Source organism: Hemitrygon akajei, unplaced genomic scaffold (assembly GCF_048418815.1).
Source record: "Hemitrygon akajei unplaced genomic scaffold, sHemAka1.3 Scf000118, whole genome shotgun sequence".
Taxonomy (NCBI): Eukaryota; Metazoa; Chordata; class Chondrichthyes; order Myliobatiformes; family Dasyatidae; genus Hemitrygon; species Hemitrygon akajei.
In genome coordinates this window covers 814,062-823,681 of record NW_027332004.1, presented here as the reverse complement: position 1 = coordinate 823,681, position 9,620 = coordinate 814,062, and positions in this window count along the sequence as shown.

Genomic DNA, 9,620 nt, shown 5'->3' with positions numbered 1-9,620 from the left:
ACACGTCAATAATTGCTACGCCTCCATTCCTCACAGGCTGTATGCTTCCTGTGCACAATTTAACCAATTGAATGTCGTGCCGCTGAGGAGAAGCCTCCTCTCTTCCAGAGGAACAGACACTCAATCTGGCCGGAGCCGAGGTGAGGAGGACGCTACCCAGGAGAAACCCACTCAAACCCGCAGAGCCGGACAATTTACCCAGGCAGGTGCAAAGGGACAATACGTCCCATGTAACAGAAGCCACCGCTCCACCTCAACAAACCCCCCCACAGGGTTGTAGAAACATAGAAACACAGAGAACCGACAGCAAAATGTAGTCCTTTCGGCCCACAAGTCTGTGCCGAACATATCCCTAACTTAGAATTACCTAGGCTTTACACATAGCCCTCTATATTTCCAAGTTCCATGTAGCCATCCTGGAGTTAAAAGATCGTATCGTTTCCACCTCCACCACCGCCGCCAGCAGCCCATTCCACGCACTCACCACTCTCTGTGTAAAAAACATACCGCTGACATTTCCTCTGTACCTACTTCCAAACACCTTAAATCTATGCCCTCTCGTGCTAACTATTTTAGCCCTAGGTAAAAGCCTCTAACTATCCACACGATAAATGCCACTCAATATCTTGTACACCTCTATCAGGTCGCCTCTCATCCTCCGCTATCCAAAAGGTGTACTCTGCACTGCCAGATTCAGCTCAAACAACATCACCAGGTTCTGTGATGATATCACAGAGGTCGGTATCATCAGCAACAATGGTGATTCAGCACACGGAGAGGAGGTTGAGAGGTTTGTTAAATGTTGCGAGAAGAACAGCACGGGTGTCAGCGTGGAGAAGAGAAAGTGAAGCGATGATGGGGGACCAAGAAGGCACGGATCGACAACTCTCCATTGATCATCAATGGCTGTACTCTAGAGAGGGTGAAGAGTGCCAAGTTCTTTGGTGTGCACATAACAAACGGTCTAACCTGGACCCACAACACCTCTACACTAGTCAAGAAGCCACAGCAGCGTCTACTGGAGCACCATGGAGAGTGTCATGTCCGGTGCCATCTTTGTGTGGTACGGAAGCTGCAAGGCATCGAACCACGGGACAATACAGGGGAGAGTAAAACCCGCCGACAGGGTGATCGGGGTCTCATTCGGCCCTGCTTGTGACACTTTCCGGGAGCGTTGCAGACGAAGGGGCCAAAGCATTGTTGAGAATCCTTACCACCCATCCCATGATCTCTTTGACACAAGGCGGTCAGGGTGAAGGTGCATGCATATCAGTACTAGGAATGCCCGGGTAATAACTTCTTCCCTCGGGTTGCGAGACTAATGAATATCCCGCCACCACTGAGGTCTCGACATTTGGACAGCGAGCTGTTTACTAAATGTTTACAGTTTACCAGAGTGGTGCTTTACTACACGCACTTTGTATTCAATTAACAAGATTAGAGTACAATTTATTGGTTTGTCTGTTGTGTGTGTTATAGGTTTTGTCGTTGCACCAGGGTCCTGAGGAAGGTTTTTTCGCTTGTGTGGAGAATTTTGGTCAGCTGGGCTGGCTAAATACCTTTGCGGGACTATAGCATCTTGTGTCTGTGTTGCGTAAAGCCTGGATTAGTGTAAAATCCTGATGGCGCCCTCTACCGTCAACAAAAAGCTACGTCGTACTGCCCTCCGGCCAGCAGCTGTACACCACGAGGCCACGTGACTTCAGTGCTTTTTTTTCCCTCTGGCTGGCTCAGAACAATCCGAAATATGGAAATGTTGAACAAACCACACCCGTTAGAATCAACCATAAGGATTGTAAGCGAAGGCGTTGCTCTCCGGAGGGACTGCTCTCCATGTCACGTCAATAAAGAGTCTCCTAACGAAAACCCGGGTCCCAGTCGTGTGTGGAAAGGAAAATCCCTGACAATCTGGCGGCGGGGATGGGATCCCTGTGTACGGGGTCCAGCTGAGCCCCGACAGAGTAATTGGCCCCTCGGACAGGAATCTCATCCCTACCTGTGAGACTTCCCTGAGAGACGGGAGTCAAGATCAGGACCAGGACGATGCGTGAGTGAGACGGTCCCTGACCGACTGGTGACCAGTTCCTGAGCTCTGGTAAGAACAAGGAGGAAACTAGGAGAGGGTGAGTCAGGAGACAGGTAGCTGGGTGACTGTCAGAAGAGTGCCGGGGAATAGACAGGAAGAGCAGAGCACCCCTGTGGCGGTTCCCACCAATAATAAGTATACCGATTTGGATACTGTTGGTGGGGACTGTAATGTATTATGTGAGTATTCGTAGGTCAGAGTGCGTATGCCGTCAGAACGCTGGTTTTGTAAACTGGAAGTCTGGTGAATAAACGTGTGTGTTTAATATACTGCGGTTTCCGAGTCACATTAACGCTACATGGTGTCAGAAGACTGCGAAAAGGAAAGGAGGAGAAGACACGTAAAAAGATGTCACAGTTACAGCCACCGTCGAGTTTAAGCCTACGAGGTAATATTGCTGAGAATTGGAAGGTATGGCTCCTGCAGTTTGAGCTGTTTTGCACGGCTAGTGGCGCAGATGACAAGACGGAGAAAGTGCAATGTGCTACGTTTCTGCATGTAGCAGGAGCAGAGGCAATAAAGGTTTGCAATACGTTTGTCTTCCAAGAGGGTGAGCGAGATAAAATTGAAGTGTTGAAGAAAAAGTTTCAAGATTACCGCGAACCGAGAAAAAACCTACCGTACATTCGACACATAATTTTTACGAGGGCTCAAGGACCGACAGAGACTATAGACGCCTACGTAACAGATTTGAAGAACAAGGCAAAAAACTGTGAGTTCAACAACTGCATGATTCTTTAATACGAAACAGGATTGTATGCGGCATACGAGATGATCATGTGAGAGGCAGGCTATTGAGAGAGGCGGAGCTTACATTGGAAAAAGCGATTGATACGTGCCGTGCTAGCGCGATCACGTCGAGTCAGGTTAAAATGCTTAATGAAGAGACTGAAGTATACAAAATAAAAGCTGTGAAAACTGACAAGAGTAGGACAAAGCCAGCTCCACAGGATAATCAAAAGGAAGTTAACTGCAACAGATGTGGTTATAAACATGGATACAGAAAATGTCCAGCCTTTGGTAAGACATGCAAATTATGCAGAAAGAAAAATCACTTTGCAAAGATGTGCAAATCGCAGGAGCAAGCAAGGAAAATGCATGCTGTGGAACAGAGTGAGTGCAAGAGTGACATGTTCATTGGAACAACTGAAGTGGAACAGGAGGTATGCATCAAGAACATTGATAATGCTGAGATGGATGTTGAAGATGAATGGACTCAAGATCTGATAATAAACAGGAGGAATGTGACATTTAAGCTTGACACTGGGGCGAAGTGCAATGTGATGTCAGCAGAAACATTCAACTCTCTGGACATCAGAGGAAAACTTGGAAAATCCACCTGCAAGCTTGTTGGATATTTTGGCCACAAGAAAGCATCATTGGGAAAGAAAACACTCACCTGTGTGTATAAAGGACAAAAACACAAGATAGAGTGTGAGATTGTGCAACTGCACGTTTCGGCAATACTAGGCAGAGCAACATGCATAGAGCTAGGCCTGGTGAAGCGAATGTATGGTGTTGAGAAAGAAAATGACTTTCTCAACGACTTTGCTGTCTTGTTTTCTGGGCTAGAATGTTTACCAGGAAAACACCATATCCAGATTGATCCAACTGTTGCACCAGTCGTGCATGCTCCGAGGAAGGTTCCAGTAGCTCTCAGGGATCGAGTAGTGGAGGAGCTAAACAGAATGGAACAGATGGGAGTCATAACGAGAAAAATAGAGCCGACCGACTGGGTCACAGTGAAAATGATTAGGATTTGCATGGATCCACAAGATCTCAACCGAGCCATCAAAAGAGAGAACTATCCGCTGCTCACGGTTGAAGAGGTTGTCTCCCGCATGCCTAATGCAAAAAACCTAGTGTGGGTTTTATTCTGTTTCTCTCAGTCCTTGCTACAGTGTGGCATTTTGGGTTTCATTCTGTATCTGTCGGTCTCTGTTACAGTGTCAGAGTGTGGGATTCATTCTGTATCTGTCAGTCTCTGTTACAGTGTGAGAGTGTGGGGTTCATTCTGTATCTGTCGGTCTCTGTTACAGTGTGAGAGTGTGGGATTCATTCTGTATCTGTCTGTCTCTTTCACAGTGTGAGATGTGAGTTTCATCCTATAATTGTCAGTCACTGCAACAGTGTGAGAGTGTGGGGTTCATTCTGTATCTATCAGTCTCTGCTGCAGTGTGACAGTGTGGGTTTCATTCTGTATCTGTCTCTGCCTCAGTGTGAGAGTGTGGGTTTCATTCTATATCTGTCAGTCTCTGTTACAGTGTGAGAGTGTGGGTTTCATTCTGTATCTGACAGTCTCTGTTACAGTGTGAGAGTGTGGGTTTCATTCTATATCTGTCAGTCTCTGTTACAGTGTGAGAGTGTGGGTTTCATTCTATATCTGTCAGTCTCTGTTACAGTGTGAGAGTGTGGGTTTCATTTTGTATCTGACAGTCTCTGTTACAGTGTGAGAGTGTGGGTTTCATTCTATATCTGTCAGTCTCTGTTACAGTGTGAGAGTGTGGGTTTCATTCTATATCTGTCAGTCTCTGTTACAGTGTGAGAGTGTGGGTTTCATTTTGGATCTGTCAGTCCCTGTCACAGTTTGGGTTTCATTCCTTGTCCGTCAGTCTCTGTTACAGTGTGAGATTGTGGTTTTCAGTCTCTATCTGTCCGTCTCTCCTACAGTGGGAGTGTTTGGGTTTTATTCTGTTTCTCTCAGTCTTTGCTACAGTGTGACAGCTTGGGTTTCATTCTGTATCTGTCTGTCTCTTTCACAGTGTGAGATGTGGGTTTCATCCTATAACTGTCAGTCTCTGCAACAGTATAAGAGTGTGTGTTTCTTTCTGTATCTGTTAGTCTTTGTTACAGTGTGAGAGTTTGGGCTTCATCCTGTATCTGTCCGTCTTTGCTACCGTGTGAGAGTGTGGGTTTCATTCTGTATCTGTCAGTCTCTGTTATATTGTGAGAGTGTGGGTTTCATTCTGTATCTGTCAGTCTCTGCTACAGTGTGAGAGTGAGGGTTCATTCTGTTTCTGTCAGTCTGGGCTAGAGAGTTAAAGTGTGGTTTCATTCTCTATCTGTCAGTCTGGGCTACAGAGTTAGAGTGTGGGTTCATTCTGTGTCATTTTGTCTCTGTTACAGTGTGAAAGTGTGGGTTTATGTTCTGTATCTTTCAGTCTCTGCGGTGTCATCTCAGTCCCGCACCCGTAACCCACTGATTCAGTGGGAGCGGGTATATTTTCTCTCCTACTTTCTCAAATCAGGTATCTGCTCTTAAAATGGTTGCTGTCTTAACTGAGTTATTTTTGTAGCAAGAGTCTCCTATAGTTGTTTCATGTTATAATTGTGAGATAGGGAGATCACTGATGAATAATTGCGGTTGTATTGAGCAGTACATTCTGGATAATAGAGTCATAGGTCAAGCAGACCATTCGGCCCGGCATCATTCCGCATGCTATTCGTTACTCAACCACATAGAGCGAACCTAACGGCAGCTGATCTGTAATTTCCCATGGCTTGACAACGCAACTACTGCAATGGTGAATGAAAATAAGCACTTTAAATGAATGTTTTAATTTAAATATATAAGTGCGTAAGTAAATTCATGAATGATAGAAATAAAACCCACAGAGGCAGAATGGTTCAGATAGATAGATAGATAGATAGATAGATAGACAGATAGATAGATAGATAGATAGATAGATAGATAGATAGATAGATAGATAGATAGATAGATAGATAGATAGATAGATAGATAGATAGATAGATAGATAGATAGATAGATACTTTATTCATCACCATGGGGAAATTCAACATTTTTTCCAATGTCCCATACACTTGTTGTAGCAAAACTAATTACATACAATACTTAACTCAGTAAAAATATGATATGCATCTAAATCACTCTCTCAAAAAGCATTAATAATAGCTTTTAAAAAGTTCTTAAGTAGTTTACTTAAATACATTAAATACAATCAACCCCGGCACTTTAACATATCTTACTCCTGGCGGTTGAATTGTAAAGCCTAATGGCATTGGGGAGTATTGACCTCTTCATCCTGTCTGAGGAGCATTGCATCGATAGCAACCTGTCGATGAAACTGCTTCTCTGTCTCTAGATGGTGCTATGTAGAGGATGTTCAGGGTTTTCCATAATTGACCGTAGCCTACTCAGCGCCCTTCGCTCAGCTACCGATGTTAAACTCTCCAGTACCTTGCCCACGACAGAGCCCGCCTTCCTTACCAGCTTATTAAGACGTGAGGCGTCCCTCTTCTTAATGCTGCCTCCCTAACACGCCACCACAAAGAAGAGGGCGCTCTCCACAACTGACCTATAGAACATCTTCAGCATCTCACTACAGACATTGAATGACGCCAACCTTCTAAGGAAGTACAGTCGACTCTGTGCCTTCCTGCACAAGGCATCTGTGTTGGCAGTCCAGTCTAGCTTCTCGTCTAACTGTACTCCCAGATACTTGTAGGTCTTAACCTGCTCCACACATTCTCCATTAATGATCACTGGCTCCATATGAGGCCTAGATCTCCTAAAGTCCACCACCATCTCCTTGGTCTTGGTGATATTGAGACGCAGGTAGTTTGAGTTGCACCATAACACAAAGTCCTGTATCAGTTTCTTATACTCCTCCTCCTGTCCATTCCTGACACACCCCACTATGGCCGTGTCGTCAGCGAACTTCTGCACATGGCAGGACTCCGAGTTATATTGGAAGTCTGATGTGTACAGGGTGAACAGGACCGGAGAGAGCACGGTTCCCTGTGGCGCTCCCGTGCTACTGACCACCGTGTCAGACCTACAGTCTCCCAACCGCACATACTGAGGCCTCTCTGTCAAGTAGTCCACTATCCAATCCACCATGTGAGAGTCTACTCCCATTTCCGTTAGTTTGTGTTCCAGCAGCTTCTATATGAATAGATTTCCCTCAACAATTCTAAATTGCTACCTTCAGCGAGTATCTCTGCTGTTTTAAGTTTGCCGATTCTTTTATCTGTTCCTCAATGTGAGTTTATTCGACTGATGTCCCACTCGTAAATTATATAATATTCATTTTGATTTTTGATCTGAGCTTCAGACTGGTCTGTATCGCGCCATCCATGTTTTTTTGATAAAATAGTGACTGCCTTGTTCAATGTGGTACTGAGAGAGTTTGTGAGTAGGAATGTGAGGGAAGCTCAGGTTTCACATTTGGAATAATCCAATGTTTCACATTGCAGCATGCGGCTGACTGATGAATTACTGAGAAACTGGCGTCACCGCTCAGGCAACAAACCCACCCCGCCCCGCCCCACTATGTGCCAACAGATATAAAACATACTCGCTGTGTACACAGACACTCTGCTCAGTTCTCCATCAGCCCTGGGCGACAACAATGTTCACGTCATTTTGATCAGCCTCCCCTGTATAATGTTTATTTTCGATACCTTGAAGTCCAGAGCTGTCCACGGTTCCCTCGATGTCTTAAACTCTCTTCTCCATATCTGTAGTCTCAGTATGTGCATGCGTGTGCGTGGTTATATGTATTTGTTTGTGTCTCTGTGTTTATTTGTTTGTGTCTCTGTGTTTATTTGTTTGTGTCTCTGTGTTTATTTGTTTCTTCATGTTTGCATGTGTGTGTATGTATATGCGTGTGTGTATGTAGAAGTACGTCTTATATATCGTATAGAGCAGATGAATAACACTGCCGACTCGTGCTGTGGACTTTGAAACGGTAAGATGACAGACAAAGCCGCTGTTGAATCCACTAGAGGAACAATTAGATGCCGAAATACTGTGGCATTCAATTAGCTGTAGGAATATAAGGCTGACATTCACTGCCCTGTGAGTTACGAGCACAACCATCAACACGTTTCACTCTGTTGTGAATACCAGAATGATATTTTCTTTCATTTATAGTTTCAACTCCTTACATAGATGTCTTCGTCTCCTGATTTAACATAAAATACCAGTGTATTTGGGATCATGTCCGCAGTGCCCTGATAGAAATAAATGCAGGATTGTCAAGTTAGGTCACGCATCAAATAATCTCAATTTAGAAACCATTATCACCACACACACACACACACACACACACACTTTCTCTATCTCTCTCGCTCACACGCGTTTCCCCCATCTGTCTCTCTAACTCGCTCTCCCCCCCCCCCCCTCTCTCTCTCTCTCTCTCTCTCTCTCTCTCTCTCTCTCTCTCTCTCTCTCTCTCTCTCTCTGTAACTCGCTCTCCCCTCTCTCTCTCTCTCTCTCTCTCTCTCTCTCTCTCTCTCTCTCTCGCTCCCCCCTCTCTCTCTCTCTCTCTCTCTCCTCTCTCGCTCTAACTCGCTCTCCCCCCCCCTCTCTCTCTCTCTCTCTCCTCTCTCTCTCTCTCCTCTCACTCTCTCTCTCTCTCTCTCTCTCTCTCTCTCTCTCTCTCTCTCTCTGTGACACTCTCTCTCGCTCTCTCTCCTTCTCTCGACCTATCGCAGTAAATGCAATAAATTATTTGCCGAAGTCCCTGGTTATGCGTTTCTCTTCCGACAGTGAACGCTTTAAACAACTTATTTTGCGGTAGAGTCTGCATACAGAATAAGGGAAAGAAAAAAAAAAGAGAGGCGACATTGAAACAGCCGCTGGGTCATGTTGCAGAAAGAGATATTCATAAGGACATGAAATAAAAATAAACAGTGAGCTGGGAGAACAGACAGTATTACCTCAGTCTGTCGGAGAGCAGGGGATTCAGGATTCAGCGCGTTTCAAGCCGAAAATGAAGAGAAGGTTGAATTGTAATTCACAATGTATACAGACTAATGATACAGAGTAACAACAGTGCAGAGACAATCAACAAACGGGAGACATTCAGTTCGGATAGTAGAGAGTGTGTGTTCTATTCCCCACCTGTCATGGTCCAGGCTGGCATTTCCCACCTTTTCCCTTTCCTCCCTAATTGGTCCTTAATCCCCAAATTTGATTCCCAATTTTTTCCCAATTCCTCTCAATCACCAGCACCTGGTTTCCATTAGCCACCAGAGGATAAGACTCCGACAACTCTGGTCAGCCTTTGCCAGATTGTTGGTCGACTCTCAGAGAGAGAGGAACCTTGCTCCAAGTCTTCAACCTGTATCTCTCCGTAAACCAAGTCTCCCAGGTCCTGACTCAGCCTGGTCCCGATTCTACACTCACTACGGAGACTCTGCCTCCTGATCCTGCTTCCGCGTCGGAGTGCTGCACCTGAGTTCGTTTTCCTGCCACATCCGTGTAACAGAACATCCGACTCGGATCCGGTGCAACAGGCCCTCGCCAGCCAGGGCCAGGTACTGAGCGCCCACGACCAATTGCTCCGGGAAGTTACAGAACACCTCCAAATGCTGGACACAAGTGTGGGGAAGGTCAGTGAGCAGGTGGACCGAATCTCCGTCTTCCTTAGTCCGTCACACCCCCGAGAACTCTGGCAAACTGATTCGGCCAACCTGGATCGTCTGTGCCCCTGGAACTGGCAACAAGATCCCCTCGAGAGCCGTATGTTCCGGAGCCAGAATACTACGTGGGGACCTCGGAAGGTAT